This window comes from Triturus cristatus, chromosome 4_2, assembly GCF_964204655.1.
Source record: "Triturus cristatus chromosome 4_2, aTriCri1.1, whole genome shotgun sequence".
Lineage (NCBI taxonomy): Eukaryota > Metazoa > Chordata > Amphibia > Caudata > Salamandridae > Triturus > Triturus cristatus.
The window spans coordinates 179,720,485-179,747,996 of NC_140586.1; positions in this window are offsets into that span (position 1 = coordinate 179,720,485).

A 27,512-nucleotide genomic window follows, 5' to 3' on the forward strand; every position below is an offset into this window, starting at 1 on the left:
ACCATGCTGAACATAGCTTGAGACATCCCACCGGCGATGGCCACCATGTACTGAAACGAACCAGTGGCAAAGAAATGCAAGGCCGCCATCACATTAACTGTTGGTGTCAAATAAGGGTGGGCGTAGTTTGCGAAGTAGCACTTCGCGAAGCTACGCAAAGTGAAGTTCGCACTACGCGAGCTACGCGTAGCACTTCGCGAACTGCGAAGTAACATGTTCGCACTGTGCAAGATGTTGTTTTCAATGATTGCACAGTGCGGACAAGCAACCGGCACTGTGCAATCATTGAAAATGGCATCTTGCACAGTGCGAGCTGTAGTTTTCTGCTGCTCGAGTAGATTTTTCCTCGAGCTGCAGCTTTCTCAACGCGAACTGGTAGTTTCTCATCGCGAGCGGTCGCGAGCATACGCGACCCCTCGCAATGAGAAACCTGACCTTCTCGCGTTGGGAATCTCGCCGGGAGGTTTATTTTCCATGCTCGCGATCGCGAACAAGGAAAAAGTCTCGCCAGGATGTCATTTTGCTTGCTCGCGGTCGCCAACTTGACCGCAGCACTACGCAACACTACGCTACGCGTGTTCGCACTGTGCTACGTGCAGTTCGCGTAGTGCGAAGTAGCGCGAACTTCGCAAACTACGCGAGCGTAGCGTAGTGCTTCGCCCAGGCCTAGTGTCAAACCAGTCGGATAGGTCTGTGAGGCCTCAGATGGGGCTCCAACTGACCACATTGGTCTTGAAGGGTAAGGCGATCCAGATGGAATTTCCTTATGATGTCTTCATCCTCCATGTTTGCCAGCGCTGGGAACGGCAGATGCACATTTGCCCATCTCCTACATAATATGAAAGAGGACACATGTAAATTGAATTCCCAAATGAGATGTGTCAAACATCTTACATATTGAATGACACTACGTCAACATTGATTCGACTGTAACAACAGCTTAATGCTCAAGCCACAGGCAGAGAGAACTTGATCTCATGTAGTCATACATGTGATCAGTATGTACATACTGACTACTTCCAAAACAGAATCTGACTGTGTGAATGGTAAATGGTACACTCCTACATCTTGTGTCATCAGCCCTGGGTGTAGGTGTCAAGGCTCATGTGGCAAACAGCAACACTGCTGACTTCTACGTAGCTTCTGTACCTGCCACACCTTCTTGCTTAAGTCGCACAGAGCACAACTTTTCTACACAATGAGCACAGTGTGTGTAAGCTGATCAACTATCAAAATGAATACAACAATGTACACAGTGAAATAGACACATCATGTGGTCAGTCCATCATTACTGTGGGTTGATTTGCCATCTCACAAATTGGCATGTTCACAAATATGAGACGCCATTGCACACCACATCTATGTACATGCACACAAATATCATATGTGACATGTGAGTAAGTGCATGACAATGCATGTAATCAGGTGCACTGACATGGCATGTGTAGGCATCAGTGAGTTAAATGTCACACTTGCATTTAACTTTGCAAACAGGTACCAGAATACATTGTAAAGTTACAGTGTGCAATGATCAAATTTGGCTAGTGCCAATACAATAGCACAATGTGCCCAGAGGTGCAGTAGGCATGCTCCGCCACCGCAATCACGGTCATTGGTCACAATTGAAATATGCCAATTTGTGGTAGGGACAACCTGGCCCCCGTGGTGTGACACCGCCAATGCCCATGCCATTGCAGCCAATGAGAACCGCTATCGCAGTAGTGCTACACGATTTTGAAACCTGTGGTAAGCGTGCTCCACCACCGCAGGCCCGGTCATTGGATATAATTGAAAAATTGCAAATTGCGATAGAGACTGCCAGTACCCCCGGTGTGACTACGCCAATGCCCATGCCATTGCAGGCAATGGGAACCGCGATCGCGGTAGTGCTATACAATTTTGAAACCCACGGTAGGCATGCTCTGCCACCGTGGGCCCTGTCATTGGATATAATTAAAAACTGCCAAATTGCGGTAGAGACCGCCTGGACCACGTGGTGTGACACCGCCTATGCCCATACCATTGCAGCCAATAGGAACCACGATCGCGGTAGTGCAATACAATTTTGAAACTCGCACTAGGCGTGCTCCGCTAACGCGGTCCCGGTTATTGGATTCAATTGAAAAATGCAAACCAGGCAGACTAATTGCAGCAGCAGAGTACCACTGAAACAACCCCAGGGGCCTATACATGTCTGTGAGAGAGCCACACATGCCACTTGCATTCAGACACTGCTGCCTGCCATTCATCACCACCAACTGCTGCTGTTCCTGTATTCTGGACCCAGTGATGGCAACAACTGAGAACTTCTGCGCCCATCCCTTCACCACAGAGGAGCTGTAGGTCCTGGTGGATGAGGTCCTTTCACAGTATGGGAGGCTATATGGTGCCCCATATGTACTGGTAAGTGTCTGAGTAAAGGTTTGAGTGTTCAGAATGCTCACATGATGTTACTGTGCAGTAGTATGTGCCTGTGAATGCAAGCCAATGTGCATGCATCAATATTTTGCCTATAGCATGCTCCATACATGGCCTATTAAGAATTGCATTTGAGTATGTGGAGAGGCTGGCAACATGGACACTTTTACAGCTCTTCTTAAGCCAAAACAAACACACGTTGGTCTGAGACTGGGTAATGTAAATGTGTGATACACTGCCTAGCATGCTGACTTTATGTCAATGGGGTGTGTAGCCTTATTTCCACAGATCCATGACTGCATTGAAGGATGGGAGTGATATACTGTGGTTTTGCAGCCATACAGTTACACTGCTGGTTTGAGACACTCAGTCTGAACAAACATTGCCTGTGCTATGTGAGGTCATTGTCAATTAAGTCTTCAAAAGCTTATTTGTGACATTACAAATGTATTTTGGCCAGTGGGTACTGAATAACGTGTGTACATTTTTCAAATTGGCCCTATTGTGATGTGTCCAGTATGCACAGGAGTACAATGCCTGAGTGTAACTCGCTTGTTGGTAATTCACCTATGACACATCAGATAAATGTGAATTGGAGATGTCATCCTTCCATTGATTCCATGATGTGTTCAAACTCGCATGAGTAGGCACTGTTTATCCTCTCATATTGTACATGCATGTGATTTCTCTGATGGCCCACATTTAACCTCAATGTGAGGCCCTGTGGCCTGCACAGAAACTGCCCAATGTTACAAGGACCCATTACTATAAGGACTGAGTGAAACATATGGGTTATCCACCACCCTATTTCTCAATGAGCTATCTTAGGCTTGAGGATTGCACAAGACAGGACTACACCTTGTAAGAAGACTGTGAGAATGTAAGATCATGGCCCTAAATGTGACCACCATGACACATGTAGCATGCACTGGTCAAGTACATTAAGGGGTGTGTAGTGTTGGACACAGTGAGTCTGCCACGACACATTATTTCCAATGTATTGTATGTCATGCTAACTCGCATACTGCATCAGAGATGAGGGCCATTTTCACATTGGTTGCTGTGCTGGCACTCTGCATGTGTATAAAATGGCCATGTGATGTGTCCAATGTATACATTTCTATGAGATTATTTGAACCAAGTGTACTATCTGTCATGCTGTATGGCCTCAGCTCAAAATGTATGTATTAGTGTACTATGTATTTTCATGCTCCTGTACTGACACACAGTGGTACACAACACAGTGTCACTGAAACTTCTGCTTCTTGTCTCCCATGCCTGCAGCTTCAGGTACATCAGCATAAGGCGTTATGGAGGGCCATTGGACACAAGGTTCGGGCTCTGGGTGTCTCCAACCGACGGCATGCACACTGCCACAAGAGTTTGAATGACATCTGCCAGCTGAGCAAAAACGTGGCACAGATGACACTGGGGGTGCTCCTTCGGAGTGGCAGGTTGGCACGCCGGAGCATGACACCACGAATGACCCGCATCTTGGCAGTGGCACAGCCAGAGCTGGATGGACACTTGAGGGCCCATCAGTAGCAAGTTGGGGGTGAATATTGTACAAAGTGTGACTTTGGATGTGAGTGACTGCATGAATCCCAACCCTGAGCCAGTGCGGAGCTCTGTGATGTCATTAGTGTGATGCAATGGCTTCTAAGTGGCCTCAGTGTTTAGTACAGCTGTTTTGCATTTGTACAACATTTTGTTTCTCATGTGTTTAAACCCATGTCCCTTGTCACATAACATCAGCTTGGCATTTTTTCATCTCACATTGTATAAATGTTTTCAGAACTGAGACCTTCCTACACAGGATTATCCATTGTGTGAAGTGTGTAGCCCAGTACACTTGTCAGACTTGTGTGCGCTGTGTGGCTAGCTCAATAGTGTGCTCATGTGATGTGCCAGTGGATACAGAAATGCACAGATGTGGACTCGGGGGAGCAGTGAGTTGGTAAGGGTGACGCCTGTCCCATGGGTCCCTTTTTTCACAATCTTATATAGGACAGCACCATTGTGAAGTATAGTAGCCCAATATCTGCAGCATGGAATAATATTGTGTACTTACCTACAATATTGACAGCAAGTGCACACAAGTGTTGAAAGGGTAGATGGCGATGATTGCAGTGATGCATTGGCTAATTTACCTTGGCCATTTATGCACATGGCAACCTGACTGGGATGTTTTTCAAATGCAATGTAGCAGAACCTGGCTATTGCCAAATAGTTTAGACACTATGGAGTGTCAGTCCTCAGTATGTGTGCATTGTGGAGGGGTGTCCTTATGCATCAGTGCATGATTAAGTTGTGGCTAATGCTTTTACTCAGTGTGTGACTTATTGGCACATTGATGTGACCTCAATGTCATCAGTCAGCGCAACATATGGATGTCATATGCCAGGCCCTAGGTATTGTAACACATTAGCTGTCCTTATGGAGTCCACCAACATCATCATCAACAGCAGACACAATCCTGCCTTGGATCAATGAGGGAATGTCAGGGACTTGTGGACATGTTGGTATGTGACATGTCACAACCTATGAAGGCCTTGCATTCACTTCACATTCTCATGCTTAAGTGCTTTGTGTTTGTGACTACATTGTGCAATGGTGCTCATTGCCACTTCATTGCCAGATAAGATGTGGCCTTGTGACATATGCTGCAGTATGAATGTCATAGACATCAACTGGCAGTGAACAGGAGTGAGCATCATGTTAGTGTGAATTCATAGATGTGTGCTGTGCTGATACCAAGGAACAACTGTAGTTGTACTTAGAAGCCCAACATGGTGAATGTCAGGAGCTTGTAGCCCCTGCAAAAGGACATATTGTAGTTTGTATCTGTGTCTCCATATGTGACAGAGACAACATGGTTTGATGTATAGCTATCTCACCTACAGGCAAGTAGGTATGCTTACAGACAATAGTATGCGTGGTTACAGGGAGGCACAGGCCCAGCTATTTGGCTGTGTCAATGCCTCATGGAGCATTACTATCAACTATGCATGTTTCCATGCATCATCTGATGATTGCATAAATGTAGCATATGCCGAATGTACATGGAGGAGATCAACATGGTAATGTCATTTTAAAGTTTGGTGCTTTGCTGGCATATGATATTTGCGAGTATGGCACTATAATGACCCTATGTCTCTGTCTCTTGCAGCATCTACCGAGGGCAGAAAAGGATGGGGGACTGATACCAGTGTGGAAGCTACTGGCACAACTGCTACACAGGAGTTCAGTGACATGGACGGTACTAGCGCCTCGGAGGGGGACAGGATTGCCCTTGAGGATTCCCGCCCAGAAACACCAACCTCCACATCTTCAAACTCTAGCGGTGACTCCTCAGTGTTGGCGGGTACAGGTAGTTCAAGATCTGCATCTTCTTCCACCACACCTCGTCCGGTGCCCACCCTCCCAGATGCTCCCCAAGTGCTGTCCGTGCATGCAGCCCTAGGAAGGGTAGAGTCTCCTTCCCCCAGGCACCACTGCCCCTGCATCTGTCTCTCCTGCTGCCCACAGTGTGGAGGCGGTAGACGTTTTGTGCCAGCTGTGTGGGTCAGACTGCTCTCCTGAATGCCTTCCAGGATCATGACAAGAAGTTGGCACAGGTTGTTGTGTTCATGGAGGGCATTCATTTGGACCTGGGTTGCCTACACCGACTGTCCAGTCTTTGTCCTCCACAGTGACGGCAGCCATTCAGCAGTCCCAAGCTCCCAGTCCGGCTCCTGTCCCTTCAGCAACCACCCTGCCAGTGGCACCACCTGACGAGAGTGCACACACGCCAGAGCCCTCAGGCACCCAGTCATCCACATGCAGCACACAACATCAGCACTTCAAGCATACCAGACCACAAACACCATCACCACAACACAAAACGGGCACACTTGAGTGCAAAACAAAAAGCCCATCACATGGCACCTCAGGGACATAGGGCAAAGAAGCATGCATCCACATTACCTGCGTCAAAATCATCACCATTTAAGGGAACTTGTGGGATATCAGATCCCCAAACAGTTGAGACCCAGCCCTACACATACCCCCTAAGCCACTGAGCCTCCACACAGCATGTCACCACCTCCACGTGCCACCACTCTACCCAGTCCAAGCAGCCCTCAGGCTCCCACATCCACGGATCCCTCTACCTCAGCCAATTCTCTCCCTCCCCGGTCCAGTCCTCCAACTGGCCCTGACAATCAGCCACCTCCCAGTTCAACTTAAAGCCAAAGTTGAAGCCAAGTCCCCCTTCCCACACTATTTCTCCCACAGCGGTGCCTGGACTGCACATTCGAAGCCCTGACCTGTGGTGATTCCCATGGCAGTGGACTGTGTTACCCATTTCTTGTGCAAGTTCTCATGAACGTATGTGCAGACTAGAAATTTGGACTGACCGCCTTTACGTTTTGTACTTTTGATGCCTATCCAGAGATTATGTAATACATTCTGTTACTCATGTTGTCTGATTTGTCACTGCCCTTGCTTAATAGAAAGTTTAATGTATGGGTTTATGTTCATGTGACACATGCTCTGTATGCCACATTCACATTGACAATAACTTGATTTACTTTTTCAGAGGTTGCCAGAGGTTTCAAGCACTTTTGTGCTTCTTCACTCTGAGGCTCGAGGCTGCAATGATGGTTGTTTGTGATGATCCTCACTTATCCTAATCATTCTATTGTTAGGTTTGCAAAATTGTAGACATGTCATATTAGGATGCAGTACCATAACAGAAGTGAATTCTATCCACAGGATAACTCTCGGGGTGGGCATGGTCCGTCAAATCTGTGGGATCTTTCTTGATGTGTGAACAGCATTGTAGATGTGTAGTCATCCTGTGTAGGCCTGTCTTCATAGTCACATGTGTACATTTGAATGTGTGCACTTGAGTAGTCATACAGTGTGATTGGCCTGTCATTATCAGAAGTATTGAGGCATATGTGCCCCTGCACATGACACCTACACATATGTATGATCCAGGTAATGAGTGCCTGTTTGTTTACATTATCAGACATGTGCTTCAGATTGTGTGCACTGTTAGGAGTTGCAGGTTGAGCAGTGCGTCTGTGTGACCTTGCAATCCTGGGGTACACCTACTTGTTGTCACGGTCAGTTGTGAGTATGCAGAGTATGCAGAGTGTGTTACTGCAATGTCTGTGTTGTGTTTTGTTGATCAGCCTTGTTGAAGTTTGTGCTGATTGTGCTGACCTGCTCAGCCACACTGACATTATATGTGACTTTTCTCCATCATTGCTGTTACTTGACACATTTTTGGGAAAAGTATATTATGTGGTATGAAGAGACATACCAGCCCATATAGGTGCTTTTGATGCCTACACATTGTGAGTTACTCCTAAGTGTTTTGCACTGTACACTCCTCACCTGTCCAATACTGATGTACACACCACTTCAGTCTCATGTCTTCCACTCCATGACTTGCCAGTGTGTTACCCTCTCCACCACTTCATAGTGTGCCACTATACTGTTGGAGGATGATCTGTGTACAGGACTAATGTGCCACTCAGGATATTATCAAAATGTGTTATGTGGTATTCTCTTCTACTTTATTGCAGTCATGGTTGCTCATGTGCAGTGCATATGTTTGAGCAGAACAGTCCTCTAGTCATGGTTGAGGCATCTGGGTTTTCCTGAAGTTGTGTAGCTGTGGGTGATGGCTAAGGTGTATTTCTGTTTGCTGAGGTCCTGCTACCCTTCCTGAGTGTGATGTGATCTGTGTGCTGTGATGATCTGTGGTGTGGAAGTTTATGGTGGAGCACTCAGATATGTGTGATACTGGTTTTGTTGGTGTTCCCACACTGCTTACTGTGCATGCACAGCTGTCAGTGTATGTTGCCTTGTACTTGCCTGGTGTGCATCCGCCTGATGTTCAGCTGAGTTTGCTATGTGATGAATTAGTATGTGCATATGTTGTGTTTTTGTTGTTGATGGATGCAGTGTTTGACCTGTCTTGGCTCTTTCTACTGACAGGTGCATGTGTGTGATGTTCTATTTGCATGCCATTGTATGTGAGTAGTTTGTGCATTGCAATACATTCAGATGTGTATTGAATTTGTAGTGAGCATTTCTTGTGTGAATGTCACACGCAACAATGTGGATTATTGTTCATGAGCTTCTTTTGAGTGCCCATTTGTGATATGTCCTCCTATATTTGACCTTCACTTGTCAAGAGTGTGCATGTGCATGCTTGTGCTACACATTGACACTGTACTCACTTGATAACTGGTGCAGTGTGTATGTCTGTTTTAGCAGATGTGTTGTATTGATCACATTTAGGGTTCATGATTGACATTTGATAATGCATTTTATTTATTTTGGTAGGGGTATGGTGTCTGTGCATTTGTCCAGAGTGAAAATGTTGTGTATTCCTGTTCTGTCTAGGGTCACATTGCCTATCCACTGTTTGACTGCAAATGGCTGAGCTTGTTGGACTTCTTTGGATGCTGTTCGTGAGATTTGTGTTTGGCTATTGGTTTTTGATCAGTATTGGTTCAGCCATCCCTGAGTGGGATTCTGACATTTGTAGATATACACCAGGGTGTGTGATTGGTTATCAGGAAACTCACAGGACCATATATCTACTGTTATCTGTATTTCTCAAAGATGTTGAGTAGTGCAGGTGCGAGATGGGTAGATGAGGGCTATGTGTGAAGGACATACTTGGGTTTGAAAGTCAGGGAGTGTGACAATGAGCCATGTCTGTTGTGCTGGTGACATACACATGTCAAGGTAGTTGACACAGATTTGTGGCCCGTCACTGTATGGCTTCTAACACTTCCTATCATTCCTGGGCCAATGCATAGCTTGCATTGCTGTATCCCAGAGATATTGCACAGATGTTACTTTAGTTTAATGTCAATAACTGTGCCACCCATGTCTGATTTGATGGCCTAAGGGTAGTATGATATGTTCCTCCTCTTGCATGTCATGTACAAATGCTATGTGGGCTTGCTCAATGGTTTTCCTGCACTGGGCACTCCAGTTTGGACTAGTCTATTTATTGTCATACATTGCTGCTGACTTATGGTATATGAATGTGACAGCGTTTCAGTGTGTGATCTGTCTGAGGGACTTGACATGCAGTGTGAACAGTTCCATGGTTGTTAATATGCAGGGTGACTCTTCATTTCTTATTTCACTCACTTTGATTCACATGAGTGGAAGGCAAGTGTGAGGAGGAGTGCCCCTGACCTTCTGTGCAGGGTGTTAATCTTCACTCCCACCTTCCCAGACAATCTACTCTGCCCTTTAAAGTGTGAGATGCGAGTCCAAGCCACCCCTGACTGCTAAATAGTGCATGGATGGGGGGCACAAGAGGTGCACACAGCGTGGGCAGAAATTAATGTGGGAAGCGTGCTGTGGGCTGTGACCAACTGATGTGGGGCACCATGTGGGTAGGGTAAAGGTGGGGCCCTAGGCAGCTGCACAAATTGCCCATGCATGGTGCTGGCCCTGCCTACTACATTGTGGGCAGTTTTTCCCACTTCTTCACCGCTGTGGTGACATGACCGGGACCTTGCAGTGATTTATATGTTGATGGGTGACCCTGATGCAAAGGTGGCAATTTCTAGCAAGCAGGACATGTGTAAGTACACTGGAGGATCTGTTCCTGTCTCCACCAGGGTGTCTGATGTAGACAGGAAACGTATTTCAGAACAACAGTTGTGTGTTGTGGTTGTATGTGTTATTTACTTACCTGCAGTGTTGACTGCGGCGGCATCTTATCAGCTGGTAGTGGATCAGGTACAGCAGCGGAAGAGCTTGAAGAGCTGGATCCATGTTGGTCAGGAACGTGTGGAGGTGCCCCTGAATCGAGCTTCATTCTCCGCAGTTGTGCTTCCGCCGTCTCCTAGTGGCTGGTTTCTCCGCTGTGTTCTTATGGGCTGTTTGAGGCATCACGATTTGTCCGGCGGTCGTCACATCATTCCGCACGTCGGTCTTTCTCTATTGGCTCCCTCCGCCACCGCAGCGGAACAAAACTTCTGGCCGGTCTGGAAACATTGCGACGGACGGGAAATGCACTATCTTTGCCCATTGTAATATGGTGGATGCGAGGACCGCCACAAGAGTGCGGAAATAGACGTTTTCCGCCACTACCAGTTCCGCAGATGTGCCAAAAACCGCCATCCTAATGAGCCCCTTAGTGTTGAATATGCAACAAATAGCTCCTTTGCATATCAAATAAAAAAACTTATAGCACTAGGCATGTCCCTGTTACTGACGTAGCCGAACACTACAACTTATTAATAGAAAATACATACTTTCAACAAAATGAACAAAAACTAAGTTCCCTTCTTGACTATTTTGAGGTTACCTGGGTGGGGAGGCTACACAGACCTGGACACAGAAGGCAACCTAAATACCACATTCCATGGTGGAATGTATATCACAGTACACTAAATAAAGAAGCTAAAACTAACAATGCTGTTGAAGGCTGGCATAGGCATAATGTCTTCCAAGCAACAACAGGCAGAACTCCACCTACTCTACATAAACTACTACTATCTATCCAAAAAGATCATAGCTACAAACAACTAAGAATGGAGCAATCTGTTACACAAATAGGCCCAAAACTTACCAAACAAACTTGACAAATGTTTGAATACTTACAATATAAACTAGGACTATATCCAACAACTCCAGAGGCCTAGAATGCCTTGAAGCAATAGCCAAACGCCTACTTTAACTTAAAAATCCTCAAAATGGCCATATACTCATCACCACAATCAAATTAAACAAATACATATAATCTTTATATTTCCAGAAATATAATTAATTTGTCAAATGTATTGATTAATGAACCAAAAATAAATTGACATATTTCTTAAAATATAAATCACAATAACAATTATTTTTTGAACATTTTCCTTCCACAATAAATATTTAAAATTACTTACTGTTTCCGTAGCTGAAAAATGGAAAAAGGAAATACCAACTGCTGTAAATCAATCAAGGTTTAGCATAATCCCAATAGATCAAAAAAATCCCCCCAAAAAATTTAATAATCCAACTGTTTACAAAATAATCCACCAACCGTAACTCCACAAACGATAAACCATAAAAATCCAGAAGAATGTATTTAAAAAAGAAACGCTCCATGAAAACTCTAAAAATTAAGGAAGTGTAGAATAATTATTAGTTTATTAATACTAATACCCACTTGCTTATCTAAAAAGAAACGCGATCTTCTCCCAACCGCAACTTCAAACGACCAAAACCTGTAAAGAAAACAAACAATCCCACACACACAAACATACACATAACTATAACGTAATACTAATACATACATTACTAACACCATATTTTAACATATTTTCACATTATTTATACATTTCTAACATACGCCACTAAACAAACTGACGACATAAAACTAAGTAAAACATAAAACTCACCAAAACTTCAAAAACCTAACACTACACACACTACCTAGCACTTAACTACCTTAAAATTAAAATAAAAGTTACGTTTAAATAAAGATAATTAAACTTACCTTAACCTTTGTGACACAGCTTCGAACCACGAGCTTCTGCACTCAGAAATAACCTAAAAGAAACTCAAGCGATTACAAAATACAAGTAATAAACAAATATGTCTGCTTTACACAATAAAGAACTATCTATTTCTTTAATAAACTGTTACAACATTATAAATACATTACTAAAAGTTTTTGGAAAAATACTACAAGTTATTACTTATGTATTAAAAATGATGTTATGTTTTTTCTGCAATGTATAATTATAATATTAAAAATCATAAAACATTTAGGGGTCGATTCTGATTCTGGTCGGAAACCCTCACGACTGACACAAACCAGGAATGGCTTCCGACCGACATGTACGCTCTCTGTCCGACCCTCATAGTACGATCCAACTGTGTCAAATACTAGCGACTTGCACGGAGCACAATACAGACGACCTACACGGATGGTAATCAATCCTTCCGAGTGAAATCTCCGGGAAAGAGCCCAACACGACCAACTCGTACGCGAACGCTGCAACATAGCGTAGCGTGAATGGGACTGATTCGGAGTACCGCACAAGTACATGAAAAAGCATCCGCTGCGGTCATCGGAACATGTCCGGCATGCTCAACAAAATACAACAGAAAATGTCCAAACAAGCACTGTCTAAGGCAAAAAAAAGGAAGCCACACCAACAACTCCTCCTATATAAAGGGCCAAATTCCTTACCATGATCCTCTGCAAATTCAACAGACCTGCCAGCAGATACCACCACTACACCGCACTGATAGAGACACTCAAAACCAACCCACCACACAACCTGTACACCAACATCACCTGTCAAATACCACACTCACAAATACACACCTTTACTCACACTCACTCACCCTCACCTTCACCTCAACCACACATCCATCTCCACCTCCACCCATCACCATGCTCCCAAAGAAGAATCCAAAGTTCACAGACAGTGAGTTGGAAGTCATGGTAGATGAAATTATCAGAGTAGAGCCACAGTTATTTGGCACCTTGGTCCAACAGACCCCCCTGTTGGAGAAAACCAAGATGTGGGAGAGGATTGTCAACACTCAAGCACCATGCCTTCGCACAACGGATGATATCAGGAGCAGGTACTATGATGTGCGAAGGAGGGTCAAGAAGCTCATCAGCAAAGAGCAGGAACTGAGTCAGCGGACTGCAACACCCGTGCACTTCACTACCAGGGAGGAGGAGGTGTGGGCCATCCTACATCCGGAGGGCGTACATGGAATATCAGGAGTACCAGAGCCTGGTGAGTACAGACTCAAATAGTCAATATTTCTAGAAAATACACTGGCGCAGACATTGCTGTCAAGGACTGAACAATACAAATCACTGTCAGCAAAGCCATAACAACATTAAGCAAATGAGCCTCTGACCTGTATGCCAGTTAGACAAATAAAAAACCTGTAATCTCAGAGTAATATGTAACCATTTCATGAAATATATCAACTTACTAAAAAATACAGAAAGGCTTTGTGCTCAAAACAGCAACCACCACTGTCAATCATCTTGCCAGCACTGTTTCACTCACTCACAGGGAAGCAGAGTCACAGGAAGGAAGGTTGGGTTTGCTCGGAAGGTAGGCGTAGCTGAAAGCAGGATGGGAGTTGTAGTCACATCCAACATTCCCCCTCCCACATGGCCCAACAATCCCACCTTGAACCATGCTCATCTCACAGGGAGTAGAAAAGAAATGCCAAGATGGCTGACTCTGGGCTCTGGTGTAGTGAGCACAATCCCTGTTGGGAGTTGTGCTCAAACAAAAACCAGACCCCACTGCCTGACATCTTGAACGTAAAGTTTGACTCACTGTCATGGAAGGAGGAGTGCTAGCTCTGACTACATCTACCAGCAGGCCCTTTCACAGACACCCCCCCTTCCCCTTCCACCAACACCAAACAACACACCTGGGACTGTGCACTCCTTGAGAGTTAAGGAAATTCTTCTCCAAAGATGCCTCACACTGAGCTCTGGTGTGGGGAGCATAAGTCCATGCAGGGATATGGGTTCAAAAAGAGATGTGTACCAACAACATACCTGCAATGTAAGTGGGAAGCTCACCATTCACAAAAATGTACTAACTTAGCACCAACCCACAGCAAGGCAATGTGATCCAAACACCAGTCACATCCAGCAGCCATCTTGTTGGCACATATTCACTACCAGAAAAGCAGAGTCACAGGAAGGAAGGTTGGGTTTGCTGTGAAGGTGGGTGTAGCTGAAAGCATGATGGGAGTTGTAGTCACAGTCAACAGTCCCCCTCCCACATGGCCCAACAATCCCACCTTGAACCATTCTCATCTAACAGGGAATGGAAAAGAACTGCCCAGATGGCTGACTCTGGGCTCTGGTGTAGGGTGCACAAGGCCCTGTTGAGAGTTCTGCTCAAACAAACACCAAGCCGCACTGTCAGACATCTTGAGAGTAAAGTTTGACTCACTGTCATGGAAGCATGGTGGCCCTTTTGACCTGGGTGGAGGAGGAGTGCTAGCTCTGACTACATCTACCAGCAGGTCCTGTCGCACACACACCCCTCTCACCAACACCAAGCAACACACCTGGGACTATGCTCACTTTCAGAGTGAGGGAAAATCTACTTCCTAGATGCCTCACTCTGGCCTCTGGTGTGGGGAGCACAAGGCCCTGTTGTGAATTGTGCACAAACAAACACCAGGCCACCACCGAAAGCCATCTTGCCATCGCTGTTAAAACCCTCACTCACAGGGAAGCAAAGTCACAGGAAGGAAGGTTGGGTTTGCTGGGAAGGTGGGTGTTGCTGAAAGCATGATGTGAGTTGTAGTCACAGCCAACAGCCCCCCTCCCACTTGGCCCAACAATCCCATCTTGAACCATGCTCAACTCACAGGGAGGGGAAAAGAACTGCCTAGATGGCTGACACATGGGCCTTCTGTATGAATTGGATACATATCACAACTAGGCCCTGGCCCTCTCACACCAGTCCCCACTCTCGGCCATCTTCGCTGTACATTTCCACTCACTGTCTGAGGATGCATTGTCCCAGGTGTACTCCCTGGGCTTGCTGGGAATGTGTGTGGAGTACAGGACATTGTGTGAGTTGCAGTCATAGCACCCATCACTACCCACACACAAAGCAACATGTCCATCTGTGACAAGTGATGCCTGACAGTGAATGTAAGGGCCACAACAAGATGGCTGACTCTGTTGCATGGTATCATGTACACAAAGCACTGTTGGGAGTTGCATGCAACTCCTACATCATGCAGCGTTGTCAGCATCCTTGCCACTACACTCCCCTCACTGTCATTGATACTTTGTCCATGAAGAGTAAGCTGGATTGGGTGGGAAGAGGGGTACAACTTCCAGCAGCATAACACAAGCACACAAACATCTGTACCTCACATCTCTTAGCCTGAGAAAGCAGGAAAGCAGCCTTTGTTAACTCATCTGTCCACGGAGGTCAAGGACAAAGTACATTATGTGATCAGGCACAAAGCAAAGCAGTCAAACCATTTGCTACTGACAGCCATTCACATGTGTGCAATGAGATAAGAACTAGGAACACATTCATCAAAATACCATAAACCAAACGCCATATACATTCTAGACTGTGATTGTGTAGGCAGCCACACCAATTTGACTGCAAACAACATGCACAAACACCAGCACACATGCACATATCTTGAAACATATCGTAAGAGGAACAGTATGTATATCATATGAAAAGCACAGATGTGAGAAACACATGCACAGAGTGTCACTTGCCAGTCAATGCCTATAAACAGTCAAATGAACAAAACATGCCCATTCATGCACAGAGCTGGACATGCTTAGCAAAACACTTCTTGTTAAAACCGCAAGTTTTGCCGAAAACATAGACCCAGGTCTGTGACGACACAGGACTATCTAATGTATCTACACTCATCATAATGTACAATAGCTAATGTAATGTGTATGATACAATGAACTTTGCGAAAACACAACAAACATTGTGTCTCTCATCTTACCACAGGGCCTGCTGGGGACACTGCAGGCACAGAACTTGAATCCCAGTCCCAGACTCTGGTTGACCCTGAGCTCTCCAGTGTGAACGTCCCTCAGCCCTCAATGGATGATGAGGAACTACCTGGCCCCTCCGGCGTGGGTCAACATGCAGCACCAGCAGCTGTGCCACCAGCACCACCTGTGACCACTCCTGCAACATCTGTCAACACCCAGATGACCACTACCCACACGGACACACAAAGGCAACAAGACACCAAGAGCACAGCATCACAGGGCACTCTGGAGTTGATGGACAACAACACAACTGTCAATGATGAAGGAAGCTCAGTGTTGTCTGTGCCTGCAACAACAGGTCCTGCACGTGTGGGTAGGGGTGGTAGGTCATGGGGAGAGGTTACATCAGACAGCTGGTGCTGATGATCAAGCTGACCCACAGTTGACAAGCGTTCTCCATGCATACGGAGATTGTACCGGAGACTTTGGCCAGGTGGTTGTGATCCTCAGGGACATGCAACAAAAGCAGGCTGCCCATCATGCCAAAATAGAGCAACACATGGTAACGATGGAGTCCAAAATGGACAAAATTGATGACCTGACTGCGGTGCAAAGGGACATACTTACCTGCCTCCACCAGATTGTTAACAACATGAACCTACCTCCCTGTCTGCCCACTACACCTGTTGCTACTACTCCTGCAACTGAGGGATGAGGACTCTGGCTATGAGTCCCCTGAACCATGGCAGCCTGCACCTGAGGGTCCCCCTAAAAACATAAGAGGGTCATCTGAAAAAGGACAAATGAGAGACCGATGGCTATGCATCCCCCCAGGAAGTGACAACCTGCTCCTGGTATCCTCCATTGTGTGCGAAGCATTCACTTTGTTGACTGTCACTGAACTGCCCCTCATGGGATGGAGGGTTTAAGTTGGATCAATGACTGAAATGACTCTGGACTTGGCTCTGAAAGTTTCATCTACTACCACCAACAACTCCTCTGTGAACTTTGGATTTCAAAAATTGGTACAGCACTGTCACTTTCTTATAAAATTTAACACATGCACTGCAATAAATCTTTATTCACACAATACTTGCTTCTGTCGTGAATTAAACACTGTTTGTAATATAGAGATAATGTCCTGTAAAAAAATGATTTGGCTTAAAAACAAGTACCACAATTTACCTACTGTCTTGTGAGTAAATGTAACATGACATATATAAGAGATACACACAACCAGGTCAACACATCACAAACAGGACATGGCATACATCCCCATTGCCTCCACTGTTGTAAACTGAAACCGCATTTCAATGCACAAACACTAATCATTGTTACAGAAACTTAACATCAGGGCACATATATTGTATGTAAATGAATGTTGGATGTGTGTACAGACGAGGCACACCTCAATGCGGAGCACAGGTTTATTACACAGGCACAACATTTTGCCTCCACAAAAAGATAAAATCAAATCACACTGTGGCAATAAGCACAAATTAAACATGACGTCAGAATTGAGTGTGCGCCTCAGATTCCTGATCCCAAGAAAAGTTGCACTCTGTATCTGCATTGTGTGTCTGGGAGGTCCCATGTCTCCATACAACAGCCGAAGAACCCTGTGAAGGAGAGACAAAGAACAGTCTTGAAATACAAAGTTTTCTGCATACATCTCGAAGAGACATTTCATACTTAAAATGTTTAATTTGTGAACACTAGCTAGAAGTCATGTCACCACAGTACTGGTGAACATACTAACTCAATGAACACCAAACAACTCCAAGGATCATGTTTAGTAGCCTGCACCCACACGTATACAGAGATATTGTATAACAGACACATATCATGCAAAGAAAGTGCTTAGTAACTCATTATTGCATACTTACAATCATGAGAAAAAGTTGTTGATGAGCCATGTCTGACCATCCTCCTGCTCCTCATCATACCTGGCAACATGCCCCAGGCCTGGATCCTCCACCTGCTGGAGGCTGCTGGTTCCTGTCATCTTGAATGAGAGGTAGCTCATTCCTTACTGCCATGTTGTGTAGCATGTAACACACGATGATGATCTTACACACCTTCGCTGGTGCATATCGGAGGGCTCCTCCTGTACGGTCCAGGCAGCAAAATCTGCTTTTCAATATCCCAAAGGTCTGCTCAATCACTCGCCTGGTCTGCCCATGTGCCTCATTAAAATGAAAGGGGTGACAGGGTTCATGAGTGGGGTTAGCAACCACACCATGATGGGGTATCCAGAATCTCCAAAATTAAAACAGAAAAGACTTCATGTGTCTGAAAACAGGGTACAACCTGACATACAAGCAACACACAACATAAACAGACAACATTACCCACCAGCAAGCCAGGCACGCTGATTTTCCAGCTAAGACATCATCTGTCGGATCATACTGTTTCTCATAAAGTAGGCTTTGTGTGCTGATCTGGGAAAACGCACACAGACAGGTGAGATTGTAATGTTAGGCACACATACCACCAGGGCATGTATAGAGTGGTAATGCTTACAGTTCCTGTATGTTTGTTCATTTGCCTGTGGTGGGACCAAAGCCACATATATACCATCAATGGAGCCAATGACATGCAGCATTCTGCCCAAACCATAAAAGTCACTCTTGATGTCGGCAAACTGTCCTGGTGTTGGGAACTTCATGTACGTGTTCAGGAAATGTAACATTGTGTCCAATAAATCTTGAAGCACACGGCTAAACATTGTCTTTGACATCCCACCAGCAGTAGCCGCAGTATACTGGAAGGTTCCCGTGGCACAGAAATGTAGGGCTGCCATCACCTTCACCTTGGGGGTCAGTGCAGGAGGATATGTGCGTCCAGGCTGCAAATGTGGGGCCAACTGCTCTGCCAACTCCTCAATGAGTGGTCTGGTGAAGTGGTAATGTCTGATGCAGTCATGTTCTACCATGGTCTCTAGGTCGAGGAAAGGTCTGTGGACAGCTGGTCTCCTGCGGTACATAGGTTACAGATATAAACTTTCTCAATAAAATTTCCAATATGGTTAGTAACATGCAATATATCATATGCTACATCAAAGCATGACTCAATGAAGTCAGGTGTGCAATGTTGAGCATTGACACAAAGGCCATCAATGTGACCCTCACACAACATCCAAATTCATATTGGTTTCTGCACAATTGCAAGGGTGTGCTGTGAATATTCAATGATGTCTGTCACTTTCCATTTAATAAAACATTACACCTAAACACACACCTAACCAACTATCAAAGATAGATGTTTGTAACAACTGACACGTGATGGAAAGGTACACATACAGGGATCGTGCAATACCACCTGGACACTATCATGATGTAAGGCCTGACATATATGTACCGTCACATACATAAACCCTCATGATGTTCTTCACATTTTGTTACTCAAACATACAGGTATGCCTGTGACACAAAGACACAACAGCAACTCACATGCCAAATACAAGTTGATATCTCATGTACATATCATCAACAACATCACCAATGGAGTGTGTGCATTGTACAAGCCTCATATACTGTGGATTCACTTAAAACAACTTCACACAATGCGCATTCGAACACACAGTCCATTGAAGCTGTTTTTATGGGCTTATGTGACCTGTGATTTGACAATGGTACCTTGGGACTGTGTCCAGGTCTAGGAGGGTGATCTGTGAAGTGGTCACTCACAGTTGTGATGTTCCTCACAAACAATGTATTTGGTGCACATGAAGGTTGGCTCATCATGGGAGTGTGAGCTATGAACTGCTGTGTCCAATATGACATGTGAATCACTGTACCCACACATGTAAAACAGCAGAACATGATGTTTTGATATACTGTCTGACATGCTGATTGAATAGTGTAGGGCACCTGAGCCTCAAACTAAACATATTGTTGGCATCATTTGGCTGTGGACTGTAATGATGACAGACGCGGGTGATTTTTTAAAAAGACGCGTTGGACACATCCAGAAAGAGGCTGACTCACACATTTGCTGTTGGTTGTCATGGGGACAGATGCGGGTGAGTATTCAAAAGATGCGTTAGACACATCCAGACAGAAGCGGACACACACATTGGCTATTGGTCGTCATGGGGACAGACACGGGTGAGTATTCAAAAGATGCTTTGGACACATCCCGACAGAGGCAGACGCACACATTGGCTATTGGTCGTCATGGGGACAGACGCAGGTGAGTATTCAAAAGACGCGTTGGACACATCCGGACAGAGGCGGTCACACACATTGGCCCTTGATCGTCATGGGGATAGATGCGGGTGAGTATTCAAAAGATGCATTGGACACATCTAACAGAGGCAGATGTACACATTGGCTATTGGTCGTCATGGGGACAGACGCAGTTTCGCTTCGTGTACGAATCGCGTCCAAACATATTCTGTTGGTTTACAACTGCAATGTATCAAACTTAAAAGTATTATGATGCAAAATATTTGAAAGACACGGAAGGCATGTCAGATGTGTGCAATGTCATGAATTGGCCCAATTCGGATAATGCGAACAACTAGGACCTATCGCTTTGGGCGCATGGAACAGAATCCGCCTCTGATGCACAGATATAATTCACTTGCCTGCACTCCATGCTCCTGTACTACATTTCTGGATACCACTGCTGCTGTCTCTGCATCCTCTGGGATCTGCAATGGCACATACTGTGGAGAGGGCACCAGCTTTCACAGAGGAGGAGAAACAGGCCCTGCTGGACAACCTCCTTCCACAGTACAGCAAGCTGTATGGAAAACCAGGTCAGCAGGTGAGTGTTGATTACACTGCCTTTTCAAATGACCATTTTTAAAAACAGGCAGGTAAGTATGCACACATAGTTATTGTAAGTCTTACAGTGTGTAGATTAATGTTCAGGACAGGTACAGTGATGTAAAAGTGCATTTTGTGGGATTGCTTTTCATGCACTGTTCTCATGTTGTTAAGGAAGCCTTGCAGACAGGACAACTGCCCCTGATGATACTTGTGCAACCTTTATACATGATCTGCCCTTCTAACCATGACCTATATGTCCAAGTGTATGATGAACAAACATGTAGCATGTGTAGTAATCGTGTGTCACTATGTCATCCTTACAGGTCGCCGCCCATCAGAAGCAGGAAATTTGGCTGCCCATCGTCCAGGCAGTGAGATCTGTGGGGGTCTTTAAATGCTGCATCCGCCACTGCCAGAAGAGGTGGTAGGACCTCTGTGGCGGGACCCAGAGAATTGCAAGAGTCTAGCTGAAGCTGTTACCTCCTCGCAAAAGCGGTGGATGATGGACCCTGACTCCCCACATGCTCCGGGTATTGGCGGTGGTATTTCCTGACCTGGATGGGCAGTTGAAGGCTAGACAGCTGCAAGGAGAGGGTGAGTATGTGCCATGTTACTGAACTATGTTTGAGATGCATGTTGCACTCCCTCAGCCTGGTAACCCTCTCACAGGTCGTCTGTCTGCTGAGAGACTACTTCTGTGGCTAAATGTAATGGTGCCCCATTATCATCTGATGCACAGGTGTGTCCCTTTCCGTCTGTGACATGTGTCACTTAGGCCCCGTGTATTTGTTGTAGTCCAAGATTACTCTGATCAGCACCATGTACAACAGGTGCATTGGGTTGTCCATCATGAGTGATGTACTTGTCTCACATGTGTCAGCACATTGACTGAAATGAGCCCTGGACTCTGTGTGGAACATACAAAATGGTGATCTAGGTAAACACAGGTTCCTGAAAAATATGCTACACACCTTTGCAGTAGGTGATACCAATGTTGATGCCACAGACAAATGAAATGGATAAGTTCTCAAAATGTGTAGTCACCTGCATAGTGCTCAGTGCAATCACGTGTTGCACATGGACCAAGTACAGGTATGCAAAGTCAGGCAATCTGAGACACTGTCACATCAGAATTTGGTGAGCCATGTAACACTTCCACCATTGTAAATTTGATAATCATGTGTCTAACTCTGTTTCAGTGTGTACAGGCATGACTTTTATGATACACAGGTAGTAAATATAGGTAATGTGCACAGACATCTAATGTCTGGAAGGTGGCTCACATACACAGGACAGAACATGTGTGTGTCATCCATTGACTCTGTATAATGGTGGGTTCAATATGTATTTGTATGCTGCATTACTTTCTTCCTGTGAGCATTTGGAAAGTTAATGTAGAGGAATGTGTTGATTCATACACTCCAATGTCTAAGTAGAACAATGTGAGCTTGTCTGACTCTTCAAATTGTGTTTAGCACAAAGGGGACATGTATACTTGACCACTACAGATGTTGCTTTGAAAGGGATTACATGATTGTGACACAGTGCTGACTTTCCCGTTGTGATTCATTGCCCCTGAAACAATGGTCAGTACAGACTGTTTAGCCACACAGGCCAGTGGCATAGTAAGCCACATGAAATTGTGTGAGGGTGCACTATTTGTACTTGTCTGTTGTCCTGCATGCAGACCATTATAGCATTGACGTTCAAGACATAAGGCCATGATTGGTCCACACATTTGAGCCCTAATCGTTTCCAGGTCCTGGATCTAGCCATGGGTGATGATGTATCACAGGTTCAGGTTCAGGATGAGGGTATTTTAAGGGTATCACGAATTGGCTCTGGCCCTGGCTCTGAAGTAACCGGCCCTGAAGTAGCCGTAGCTGCTGCTGCGGAAGCTGGAACTCCATCAACGTTGGGGGTTGTACAGTCTGAGCAGATGAGGGAGGCAGAGCAGGAGAGCAGTGATTCTTCGATAATTATCATGCTTAGAGATCTTAATCTTGAGATGCAGAAGAGATTTGAGAAGTCAGATTCTAACCAGGAGAGTATCAGGGCGGCCTGTGGCTTGTTAGAGTAGAAGATTGACGACCTGAGCAGTCGAACAACCGCATTAGAGGCTGAGGTTAGAGATTTTAGAGATGAGGTCATGGTTATTCGGAAGGACCTAGAATTAATCAAGAATAAGGAGAGGGAACACGAGGAAAGGGTAGAAAGGTTGGAGAATATGCAAAGAAAGAATAATCTGAAAATTCTAAAACTTCCAGAGGGTAAAGAAGGTGAGGATATTAGGAAGTATGTAGTACATTTGTTGAAGAGTGAGTTGCAGTTGGCAGAGACTGAGGAGGAAATCTCTAGAGATATTCAGAGAGTAAATCGGGACCCTTTCAGGTTGAACCCTAATCGTGCTAAACCCAGGAGAATTTTGATACATGTTATGACCTTCACCTTGAAAGAGAAGATTCTAGCGGCTGCTCTTAAGAAGAAAACTTTGGAAGTAGACGGTGCTAAAGTTGAAGTTAGGTCGGACCTGTCGACTGTTACTGCTAATAGACAGTAGGAATTAGGTAAAAGGATCGATCCGCTGAGGAAATTGGGGGCTTCGGTTCAACTGAAATTTCCTGCCCTGTTAAAGATAATGTGGAATAACAAGATGCACTCCTTCCGGTTTGTAGAAGATGTAGATACATTTTTGGAACAGTGTCAACCGGGCAATTTTTGAGTATGAAGTTATAGGGTGTTTTTGTGCTGCTCTGGCTGTTCTATGTTATCTGTTAAGACTCTACTCATGTAGTTTGTATAATGTTTATTAAATGCACCGCCCGTTAGGGGCACTCATACGGCTTATTAGCCATGGGTAGTTGGAAAGGGTTTTCCTGGGGAAGGGGGTAGGTTGAAGGTTTTCTGTGGGTGGGGGAGGGATTGGTAAGGGGCAAAAGTAGAAAAATCCTCACTTGCATTTTTGCTGTCAATGGTAGGGAGGGCGTGAGAGTTCTTTTTATTGGTTGGGATAAGTGGGGGTAGCTCAAACAAATTGAGGATTCTATCTTGGAATGTAAATGGAATGCGTGTAAAGAGAAGAAGGGCATTGATACTGCAATATTTGAAGGATTCTCCGGCACAAATAGTTATATTACAGGAGACTCATCTGACCGGGGATGAAAGTAAGAGGCTGTTTTTATCTCAACGGTGGTTGGCTCATGCAGTATTTACCCCACAGACAGCTGTGACTAAGGGAGTGGCAGTTTTAATTAAACATGGCTTGAATATCTCAGTGGACGGTAAGGTGACCAACGCTGGAGGGAGATGGTTGATTGTTAAGTTAAAGGTTTGTGGGCAAGTGTTTATTGTTGTAGGATATTATGGGCCGAACCAGGATGACTCGGGTCCTTTAGATGCTCTGGCAAGGGAATTACTGAACTTTTCTGGGTAGATTATTATGGCTGGGGAAAAGCCCAAATGAAGGTGATCTGCATATGTTTCTGCGGTGTCCGAAGATTCAGGTGTTTTGGGAGGCCGTGATTTGCTTTCTGTCAAGTATCCTTGGGGTGCAGATTCAGGTAAGCCCAGAGCCGGTGATATCTGGAAGATATGATCTGCAAGGTAAGGGCACAGATGACAATGTTAAGCTTATTTTTTATGCCGTGCTTCTGGCCCGAAGGGAGATGTGCAAACAATGGGTGTTCCCGGCCCCTCCAACAGAGCATGATTGTTTACGCTCCATGAGATTTATTGCAAAATTGGATATTTCGGATCAGACAAAGAAAAGATATACATTTTGGAATCCTTTTTTGGAACGTTTGGGGGCAGGGTGGGGTATTTTGGCCTTTAAGAGGTAAAGGTCCAATGATTAAGCCTTAGCCTGCCTCGGCTGGTGAAGGTTTTCTTGGGTGACCGGGAAGGTCTGGGGTAGGGGTTTGATTTGCTGTGGAATGAGGCTCCCTGTTTAATTATTATTTTTTTTTTAGAGGGGAGCCTCTATTCTAAAAGGCTTTGGTCTACCCCCACTCTCCCATTGTATCCAGTAAATGAGGTCGAAAAGCCCAGGGTGGTTTTGTTGAGTTTTGGGCGGCAACAAGGCAAATGAGGGAAAAATAAATAAAAAAGACATAAGGCTATCATGATGACTGGGAATGGCATTATGTTCAACATGTCAACGTTTCAATTTGTCAATCCCATTTGCTCTGTCACTTCCATACTCCCTTGCATGAGATGAGACATTTATGTAACGACACTTGACAGTCAGGAGCATTACAGATCAGACAACATGCAAATTAGTGTGTTGTTGAACATGTGTTCAGTGGTCTTAGAAAAACATCTGACTGATGGTTCCATTGCCATCATGGTTTTGTGAACCATGGTTCCCCTGCAGACTGACAAGTGCCATGTTCACATATGTGCAATAATTATAAAAAGTGACATTAACGAAATGCAAAGGCTTGATCAGTGATGTGCTTACACTCATGTGTCAAGTCTATGCAGATGACTGATGTGATTCTGTTTCTCATCCTTGTTTACTGCATCATCGACGACTACTGGAGAAGACATTTCCACGGCACAAGAGGAAGTGGCTAGCCAGACTGGGTCCACATGGGAGGAGGAGGAACCCAGTGGCACGGAGGGTGAGGGGAGCCACACTGAGGGCCAGTCTGACACATCGACATCTGCAGAGGACCAATCCAGCTCCAGTGATGACTCCCTTGTGGTGGTGGGTGTTACCAGAGCAGAGGCCACAATATCAGAGTCTGCCCCCACCACCACCACCATCTTTACCCTTACAGCTGCTCCCATTCCAAGTGTATGTGGACCCCCCATGTTAGGGAGCATATCTCCTTCGGGCCAGGTACCGCACCCCCTGCATCTGTGACCCCTGCTGCCCTCTGTGTGGAGTCTGTGGATTTGCTCAAACAGATACATGTGAGGCAGACATCCATGCTGAGTGTCCTCCATGCACACACTAGTCTTTTGATCCAATTGGTGTCATACATGGAGGGCATGTCATCAAACATGTCAGTCCATGGCCCCCTCACTGGGGACAGCAGTGTCCCTCCTACAGCAGTCCCTCACCCCTCCTAGCTCTGCCCCATCCACAGTCCCCATTAACCTACCTGACCGAAGCACACTCACACAGGCACATGCACACACGCAAACAGACACAATCAGCACACAGCCACCTAAAACAAAGGCAAAAAAAATGCACGCATGCTCAGGGGACTGACGTCATACACATAGGGGATGGGGTCAAAAAACACACACACCCATCCACAAGCACTCCGCATTCCTCAGCTACCTCTCCCTCCAAAACCCCTACCTTAGGCACTCCTGCAGCCCCCTTCCTAGAGGGTCTTCCTCTGTGACCTTGGCCTCTTCCCCATTGATACATCAGACCAGACTCGCAAGGGGAGGAGGAAATCACTCAGCACAGAGAGATCCACCCCTGCCCGCACATCCTCCCCTAAGAGTAGGAAGACTGACCCTGCCCATACATCCCTCAGAACAAAGATATCAAAAACCCCACCACCATCCCACACTGCTACCACAAAACCTACTTCATCCCGAGCCCAGGCCACCCCTCCCAAAGTTCTACCAACACAAACCATCCCAGTTTTACTCACACACCATTATTCCATCCCCAAGATGATAAGGCCACCCTACCACAAGCACTTCACCTCCCACAACACCACTTCTTCTGTCAGTTCTGGACACTGCAGTGGAGCTCGCGACCCCTCAACTAGACCTCGCCACTGCAGTGGAGCCCACGACCACTCAATCAGACCTGTCCACTGCAGTGGAACCCAACACTCCAATAGCCCCATCCCTCCCAGAACCCATACTGGTACACCATAATCCTGTCCCTGCGGTGCCGGGCATGCCCCTAAAGATGCCCCTCCATGGGTAGATGTCCCCATGTTATAGCAGTGCAGGCAAGCGAGTGAGTCCGAAGCTTTATTCCGCACCCCTAAAGGACTAAAAAAAATAAGCTGGCCATTGGCCATATTGTTCTTGATATTCTGAAAAAAACATTTCAAAGGCTGGATAAAGCATTACATTTTCTTTTATAGAATTGCGTTTTGTGTAAATAATTTTGTTAATTAGTCTTAGAGAAATTGATGTTGAAATCTTGTTTACTGAAAATGACGTTTAAGCAATGTGAGGGACTGCCTGTGGTCCATGGTATATGTATCCTATTACAGTATGTATCAGAGTCCTCATTGACAGTAATTGCAGGTTGTCATGATCCACAATGTTTTGTACACGGAGTGTGACCTGCTTTTGACAACATCCCATCTTTGAATTATACTTTTGCGCATAGGTTGGTCTGACATTTGTACACATTGTGCAATTTTCCTAGGTTACAAGGGTCTATGATGGACATGAAGATTGGCACATTGATGATGAATATATCATCGGTCTCATCAGTGCAACTTGCTAAACATGGAGTTTCCCTACGTGCAGGTAACTTTGGGGATACACATGTACGCAGGCTGTACGGAAACAAAGTATTCCGTGCGTAGGAATTGTTGGATCCATGTTAGGTTTCATTGGGACAAGGGAGACCCCTGCCAAGACAAAGTTTGACAAAGCTGACCTTATACATGGCAGTGTGTAAATCTGTTACATATCCTGAGACCATGTTGTGTGTCATGTGAGCATTGGTCTCTGTCTGCAAAGCCCATTTCCTGCCAAGACTGTAGTCCCTGCAGATGTTCCTGTTTGAAAATCTTTATGTGTGCTGAGTAGTCCAGTGCTTTCTCTACCTATTGGACTTTGAGTGTGTGAGATGTGGGTGCACCAGTAGAATGGAGACATGATGG